This window comes from Panthera pardus, unplaced genomic scaffold, assembly GCF_024362965.1.
Source record: "Panthera pardus isolate Hobbes unplaced genomic scaffold, ASM2436296v1 HiC_scaffold_16, whole genome shotgun sequence".
NCBI lineage: Eukaryota > Metazoa > Chordata > Mammalia > Carnivora > Felidae > Panthera > Panthera pardus.
In genome coordinates, this window is record NW_026526721.1 from 135582430 (window position 1) to 135591827 (window position 9398).

Sequence of the window (9398 nt, forward strand, 5' to 3'; positions counted from 1 at the left end):
ATGCTATGTCTCTCTCTCTGTCAAAAATAAATAAACATTAAAAAAATTTTTTTAAGTTAAAAAAATTTTTAAAAAAAAGAATCACAGTGTCTAAGAAAAGTAAAAAACAACTGGTCCTCTGTTTCATTCATCAGTGACATAAGATAAAATTTTAGGGGTGCCTGGGTGGCTCAGTCGGTTAAGTGTCTGACTCTTGATTTCAGTTCAGGTCATGATCTCACAGTTTGTGGGTTCAAGCCTCACACTGGGCTCTGTCCTGACAGTGCAGAGCTTTCTTAAGATACTTTCTCTCTCTCTCTCTCTCTCCCTCCCTCCCCCACTCACTTGTGCTCGCTCTCTCTCAAATAAAATAAAAAAGTAAAATGCTAGACTTGTATTTATGCTATTAAAAATCATCTGTGCATTTGTTTTCTGAAATTGATTGCACTATGAAGGTACAACCAACCCTTGACCAGCTAACTTTACCTCTTCTTTTAACAATATCAATGTTTCACTATATAGCCACATGGAATTCATCTTAATAAAGTAGAATTTAACATATCAGTTCCATTTAGCATTTTCTCACAAGTATGAATAGTGACAGCACTAGTATTTCTAGAACCTTTGTAGTGAATTGCAGCCAATAGAATAGTCTCATTGTTTTGGTTTCACCAAATTCTGCAATTTACTCAGTTGTTCTCTCTGGCCCTTTGCATAAGTAGATTGAAGATATTTGTCTCCACTTAAATTCTTTTGTGAAACTTGAAATTACTTTCAGTATTAGTGGTATTTTTCTTTGAGAAATCAGCAGCTAAATAACAAAGAAAAAAATTAGCTAAACATCATCTTACAGATTTCACCCAAAAAAAGGGGGGTTATTTATTTATTACCAATCCAACCTACCCATTCTCTATCTCTTTTTTAAACAGAAGCCATAAAAGGTCAAGTGAAAGCATTGTATTAAGAAACAATGGAGCTCAGACTTAAAGCACACATGGCCAAAGGTGCTGCAAACCAGGGATTGGGAGATTAGAGGCAGTGAATAATAATTCTTCAGGTCTTGCAAGAAAAAATGGCATCCAACAAACCAAAAAGCAGACTCAACTATGGAAAACAAACTGATGGTTACCAGAGGAGAGGTGGATCCCGGGGGAGGGGGGGGGGGAGGGAGGGGGGGAGGGGGGAGGGAGGGGGGAGGGGGAGGGGCAGGGGGGGAGATGGGTGAAAGAGGTGAAGGGGATTAAAGAGTACACTTACCTTGATGAGCACTGAGTAATATATGGAATTGTTGAATCACTATAGTGTACACCCAAAACAAATAAGATACTGTATGTTAACTAAATGGAAATTAAAATAATTTTTAATGGCATCCAATTAAAATATATTGCACAAAGTGGGAGAGAAAAATAATGGAAAGAGTAATAAAGTGGATAAGACAGAGCCTGAAGAATTTTGGTGGAAAAAGTACTGTATGGATGCCTAATGACTGGGAAAGTGGAGTATTTCCTGAAGCGGAAGGGATTTACTGACAATGCTGAAAATACTTGGGAACCTGAAGAAAATTTAGATTGTCCAGAGTTAATTGAAGCATTTCTTAATTCTCAAAAAGGAGATACAAAAAGAAAACCTTTATCTGACAGTGAATCTAACGACAGCAAATCAAAGAAAAGAGATGCCACTGATAATCCAAGGCTTTACCGGAGGTCTTGACCTAAACAAAAAATTAGTGCCATAGACAGCAGTGGTGAATTAATGTTTGTCATAACATGGCAATGTTGAGATGAGGCACAGCTGGCCAAAGAGGCAAATATGACGTGTCCTTGAATTGTAAATGCTTTTTATGAACCGAGACTAACTCAGCATCTATTTAAATTCCAGTTAGTTAACATACAGTATAATATTAGTTTCAGGGATAGAATTGAGTGATTCATCACTTACATACAACACCCAGTGCTCATCTCAACAAGTGCCCTCCTTAATGCCCATCACCTATTTAACCTATTCCCCCACCCACCTCCCCTCCAGTAACCATCAGTTTGTTGTCTATAGTTAAAAGTCTGCCTCATGGTTTGCTTCTTTTTTTCCCTTATGTTTATCTGCTTTGTTTCTCAAATTCCACACATGAGTGAAATCATATGGTGTTTGTCTTTCTCTGAATGGCTTATTTTGCTTAGCATAATACTCTCTAGCTCCATCCATGTCATTGCAAATGCCAAGTTTTGGTTCTTTTTGATGACTGAGAAATATTCCAGTATGAATATATTATATATATATATATATATATATATATATATATATATATACACACACACACACACACACACACAAGTATATATGCACACATACACACATATATATATATATACTCGTGTGTGTGTGTATATGTATATATATATATATATATATATATATATATATATATATTCCATTGTGTGGTATATATACAACATCTTTATCCATTCATCAGTCAATGGACATTTGGGTTCTTTCTTTAAATTGGCTATTGTTGATAATGCTGCCATAAACACTGGGATGCATGTGTTCCTTCCAATTACTATTTTTGTATCCTTTGGATAAATACCTAGTAATGCAATTGTTGGATTGTAGAATAGTTCTATTTTTAACTTTTTGAGAAATCTCCATACTGTTTTCCAGAGTGGCTACACCAGTTTGTATTCCCACCAACAACATAGAGCATTCCTCTTTCCCACATACTCACCAACACCTGTTGTTTCTTGAGTTATTGATATTTGACACTCTGACAGGTGTGAGGTGGTATCTCACTGTAGTTTTGATTTGTATTTCCCTGATGATGAGTAATGCGGAGCATCTTTTCATGTGTCTGTTGGCCATCTGTGTCTTCTTTGGAAAAATGTCTATTCGTGTCTTCTGCGCATATTTTAAGTGGATTATTTGTTTTTTGAGTGTCGAGTTTGATAAGTTCTTTATAGACTTTGGATAATAACCCCTTAACAGATATGTCATTTGCTAATATCTTCTCCCATTCCAAAGGTTGTCTTTTAGATTTGTTGAATGTCTGGGACACAAGAGGGGACATTTTTTAAAATATAATTTATGGTCAAATTGGCTTCCATACAACACCCAGTGCTCATTCCAACAAGTGCCCTCCTCAGTGCCCATCACCCACTTTCCCCTGTCCCCCACTCCCCCCCCCCATCAACCCTCAGTTTGTTCTCTGTATTCAAGAGTAACAGGGGAAATTATTCACTCTTCTGGGAGTGCTTCCCTGAGAGCAGCAAGCATGGAGGCCCCTCACTGAGGACAAAGTAACTGGCTGGTGCCAGTTGAATGTTTGTGTCCCATACATTTTTCAGATCACTATTTTCATGCTGTCTGCCTCTGGGTTGCTTGCCTGTCTGGAGGAGTGCAGTGCAATTTGGGTTCTATCCCAGCCAAGCCTGCTGAATTTTAAAACTCTAAATTTCAGAGACATGCTGTGGCTGGGGTCTGTGCTGATCTCCTGGGGAAGGGTCTCACTGTGCAGGGACTGATGCAGGTTTGACCGAGAAGGGCAGTGGCACCAAAATGCAGGGGTGTGGGATTTGCAGCAAAGCAGGCTAAACAGTCAGTGTCTCAGCACCCCAGCAGGTGTCTCTGGGCCCATGCTGAGGGACGGTGGGGGGACGGGGGGGGGGGGGCACGGTGGGAGTGGCACCCTCTGGCCCTGTTGTCCCCAGAGAAGGGTCTCTACAAAAGCCACCTCTCACAGATGTACTCTAAGAAGAGTGACAGTCTCTCCCCATGTGCCTTAGGAAACCCTCAGATGGCGCCATCTGCCGTGGCATTGCTTGCCTGCCTTCTCTCCAGGAAAAGGATAGCACCCTCAGGGCTCTATCCCAGCCAAGCCCTCGGACCCCTAAAACTCCAGTCTTAGGAGCCCCACTGGTTGCAAAAACTCAAAGATCAGCCCCTCTCATTCTTTCAGACAATGGTTTTGGGGAAGCGTTCTCCTTGTGTGTATCCACTCCACTCTCTCTTGTCTTTCTCTGTGACCGGGGTCCCCTCCCCTCTGCAGCACCTGCAATCTGTTTCTCCCCTAAACCACATCTTTCCATATCCTACATTCCTGTATGTAGATTCTTCTCTCCCTCTAGTTGTGCAGTTTGTTCTTTCAATCCTCAGATTGATTTCTTGGGTATGCAGAATGATTTGATATTTGCCTAGCTGTGTTTGAAAGACAAGGCAAGCCTAGAGTTAGTCCTCCTACTACACCACCATCTTATCTCTCTGTTTAGCACTGGTTACTTTGAATAAATACTGTCTGCGTTGTTTTTTTTATCAGAAAAGAATATTTGAGATCATGTGTTATTTTGACCATTATATTATCACTTGAGGCCATATATTATTTCCTTTGCATTAGAGAACAGCTTTTCTAAATGTTGGTGGAAATCCCCATAGTTATTACTCAATCAGAATTTGTATTTAACTCCTATATGCCTAAGGACCATTCTGGATTTTTTGTTATTTGGGGTTTTTTCGTGTGTATATATAACACATATATAAATGGTTTTCTTTTTCTTTTCTTTCTCTTTCTCTTTCTTTCTTTCTTTCTTTCTTTTTCTTTCTTTCTTTCCTTCCTTCAACATTCACCAAAACAAAACAGAATTTCATAACCATGGATAAGCCCATGTTTCTTGGATGCCATCATTTTGAGCAACCTAAGAAATAAGTCACTTCAAGTTAAATTGAAATTTTTCCTAAAGCCCTAAACTTTCAAATTAAATAGATAATTTTATAATTAATTGGATAATTTAAATATAAAGTAAATGATTTAAATTGGACAATTAGGCTCTTTCCATAATGTGGCTATTGTTGAAAGTGCTGCTATAAACATTGGGGTACAAGTGCCCCTATGCATCAGCACTCCTGTATCCCTTGGGTGGTTTATATACACAATGGAATACTACGTGGCAATGAGAAAGAATGAAATATGGCCTTTTGTAGCAACATGGATGGAACTGGAGAGTGTCATACTAAGTGAAATAAGTCATACAGAGAAAGACAGATACCATATGTGTTCAGTCTTATGTGGATCCTGAGAAACATAACAGAAGACCATGGGGGAGGGGAAGGGAAAAAAAAAACGGTTAGAGAGGGAGAGAGCCAAAACATAAGAGACTCTTAAAAACTGAGAACAAACTGAGGGTTGATGGGGGGTGGGAGGGAGGGGAGGGCGGGTGATGGGTATTGAGGAGGGCACCTGTTGGGACGAGCACTGGGTGTTGTATGGAAACCAATTTGACAATAAATTTCATATTTAAAAAAATAAATTGGACAATTTAAAAGCAGCCATATCAGAATCCATATCCATATTTTATTTGCAAAAGCCCTGAAAGACTAACAACAACCTCCCCACCCAAATGAGGAAACTAGAGAAGTCCTGGTGTGTTGTAATTAGGTAAGCAAAGTTAGGTAAATGGACTTTTGTATTATTTTATTATTTCATTTTATTTTATTTTTAGTTAAATGGACATTTTGGAGATTCCTCCTGGTGAACCATTACTTTACACGTTGAAATGCCTAAAAGAGATTGACTAAATGTGTCTAAATGCAACTAAATGGGACTAAAAGGTCATGATTCAAGGAATGCCTAAAACTTCATTCTTGGAAACCTAATGATAATCAGATGGTTAAAGATGTCAGCAATTTAGGACCTGCTGCAATAAATGGGTGAACAGACTTCTGTAATCTTAATCCTTGACCTGCATGTGTTTTCTTTATCCCAACTCCTTTTTTACATGTAGGCTCAATCTTCTCAGTATTTGGGTTACTGAGTTCTGCTTCCTAGCAGAAGCTAGGAAAAAACCAATAACTTTGTAGTAATCAGAATGTTATCCAACTGCATATTACTTACTTTAGTGTACACAGTACTCAATAAACAGTTTTATTTTCAAAAAGAAAAAGAAAAAGGAAACAATGTATTCTTCCCTACAAACTCTAGATAAATTATTAGTCCTTCTCTTTTTTCCTCACAGATAGAACTGAAGCCCAGAGATATTCATATCTATTCCCTTACTCTGAAATTACCTACGTAACTTGCTTGTGATTGAAAGCTTTCCAAAAACCATTTGGGTCTCCGTGCATCACTCTAGTGACCACATGTTAATTCTAGTAACTAGACTGCAGCCAACACACGTCACACATGTGTTTCCCCTGCCGCCAGTCTTTCACGCCCACACCTTATTACTAAAGCAATTTAAAGACCTGTATTCTGAAACGATAAAACAATTCTTTTCATGTTATTTTTCGCTTCTAGATTTCTCACTTCAGTTGAATGGGACATGCTTACACCACTAACCAGACTGATGACCCACCTTGTGCTGCCCCATCTGTGTATGTGTAGACTCTCTTGGTCCACTGAACAGCCTTTGGCTGCAGTTGTTCACTGACCTGTCTATTGCCCCTTTCAGATCAGGAGTTTCTTTAAGGCAAGAATCATCTCTCGTATGCCTCTAAGTCCCTAATCATCTGGCACAATGCCTGGCACACAGGAAATGCTCAAAAGTTAGTGTTGAATGAACACATGACACATACAATATACTGTCCTATGAGTAAAACCATGTCTGATACACAGAGGAAATTTCATATCAACTTTGACATGCTTTTTTTTTTCTCTTTTTCTTCTTTTTTAAGTAGGGCCCATGCCCAACATGGGGCTTGAACTCATGACTCCAAGATTAAGAGTTGTATGCTCTGCTAACTGAGCCAGCCTGACACTCCAATATTCTCAACTATAACTGTTATGTGTCTAAATGCGGATTTAAGGTATGTATATATATTACATATATATGTAAATATATATGAAATATATGTACTAATTAGTAATATGTATAATTAGTAATATATTTGTATATAAATATAAAATAATGTATACTAATACATATAACTATATATGCGTGTGTGTGTATGTGTATATATACATACTCGGCCCTTTGCATCTGTCTTTCATTCTAGGAAATATCCTTTATTTCTCTGAGTATATCCTTCATTCTATTTCTCATTCCATGAGATTATATTTTCTCCTAAAACTCCTACTAATCAAATGTTACAACTTCTATATCTGTTCTCTCTTAACTGCATATTCATAGATTTATCCATTTATTCCATTTATTTATCTCTATCTCTTTGTGCTGTGTTCTAAGAGAAATTTCTTTAGCTTGAGTGCTCAGCTGTATCCATTGGTTCATGCACTAAATTTTTTCCCAGTACTATATTTCTATTGAGGTAATTTACATACAGTGACATGTACAAGTTTTAAGTATAGTTCAATGAGTTTTAGCAAATGTATATAGCTATCTTTCATGAAAGATCTCAATTTATTGTTACCTACAAATCCATCCTGAAAAAAATGAATAATTGAACTTCAGGAAAAAGAAAATGGAGTTCAGAGGAACAAATAGCCATATGAAGTATTACAAAAATGTATTCTTAAATCTAAAGAATCGTTTGTTAAAATATTCAAAATAATCTGACACTAAACTCCAGTTAAAATCAACGCAGGAATGAGCAAAGAGTAGGAAGCAGAAGACAAATGCATACTACATTTTTTATTGTTTTAACGGAAGGCTATATAGACACTAATTAACTCTATACATAAGAACAATACATGTAAAGGTTTGTGTTAAATTTTAAGAGTAATCCCAGTAGAGTAACAACAACAACAAAAAAAGTGGATAATCAGAGCATTTTGGTAGGTCCATTGTGAGAAGGTAATATCTGAACTCAAACTGAAAGGGTGAGAACATCTTACCAGGCAAAGTGGGGAAAGAATATTTCAGACAGAGGAAAAAGCATGTGCAAAGGACCAGAGGCAGCAAAGAGATTGGCATGTCTGAGGAACAGAAAAGAGACCAGTAGAGCTGGAGCTCTGAGAAGAGTGAGAAAGAAGCAGTTAGATCTGAAAGGTAGGAAAGAGGCACCCTGCAAGGCCTTTAGACAATTTCAAAGGTTTGGATTTTATTCTAAGTTCTGAGGGAAGCCTTTGAAGTGTTTTAAGCAAGGGACTGATTAATGTTTTTATGAAACCATTATGGAGAACAAGTTACAGAGGAAGAAAAATGGAATTCCGGAGAGTAGGTCAGAGGCAATGGGGACTGGGCTAGGAGACGGCGACGGTGACAGAACAAAGTGGAGGAACTGGGGGAATATTTTAGAGGGAACACTGACAATCCCTGCCTGGATATCCCCGGATATGAGGGGTGACGGAGAGGAGAAAACTGAAGACGTCTCTCAGGCTTCTTGTTTTCACAGAAAAGCTGTTTTATAAATAGGTGAATGGCTTTCATAACTGGGTGGCCCGCACTGGGCTAGGAAAGGACTCCATCTGAGAAGAGAACAGGGAGTGGGGTGGAAAACCCCTGCCCTATCTCAAACCGTGAAGAGGCAGATGCCCTATTAGATGTCCAAGTGCAGGTGTCGTGCACAGACAATACACAAACCTGGCATTGCTGAACAGTTCAGTGATCTTCAAACACAGGGGACTGGTGAGATGATCTCGGAGAGAGTGCATGGATGCAGAAGGCCCAGGGTGGACAACCACGCTTTCCAAATGCCAGCAAGTGAACAAGAAAAGGAGAGGCACAAAAGATGCTAAGGAACAGCTGCCAGAAGGAGGAAGGTAAATCTCTGTACATCAAATGATCATTTAACATGTAAGTATTTCTTTCAGCTCCAATTAATATTTAAGGATGGTGTTCCATCCAAAGAAAAAAATCCTAATATGTGTTTCAATTTTAGCTATGTGACTCAGTTCCTTCCATGACGCTGGCTCCCAACTAACGGCTGAATTTTCATTCAGTGATTGTTATCCTCCTTTTCCAAAATCTACATCTCATTATCAGGTCATCCTCAAAGCTACTGAAAGAATTACTAAATAATTCCCTTTTCTCCTCCTGGTTCCCTTTCTCCTCTTATACTCAATCTCACTAACGGAGAAAACAAATGGTGTTCCAGGAGTTGGAGTTAAGAACAACTCTTCCGGAATAGTTATAACTCTACCATTTGATAGAAAGAGAAAGGACATTGGTCTCAGGAAGATTTGAGCCTGAACCTGGCTCCATCAATTTCTAGTTCTTTCACCTTGAGCAAACCCCTGAAATGTTCTGAGCTTGCTTCTTCTTCTATAATGCAGAGAATGTTCCCACCCAACTTTTAGGATTGTTAAAAGTTTTAGAAATAATACACATAAATACTTGGCACAAAGTAGGATTCAGTGAATAGTAGCCATGTAATAACATTTTTAATTCCTCCCTGAGAAGACCTAAAAATCTTACTTTCATTGTAATTCAAGAATCCCTCTGCAGATCCATTAAAATATATACTGGTAATATAGTACCACGGACAGGCATCAGAGCTTTGAAGAATAGAAAGAGGAATAAAATATGCTCTGCGGCTTCACA

General features: G+C 38.3%; 1 pseudogene; it reads left to right on the plus strand.

Moving 5' to 3' along the window:
- The first annotated feature begins 1342 nt into the window (after positions 1-1342).
- Positions 1343-6389, plus strand: LOC109257870 (chromobox protein homolog 3-like; annotated as a pseudogene).
- The last annotated feature ends 3009 nt before the right edge of the window (positions 6390-9398 follow it).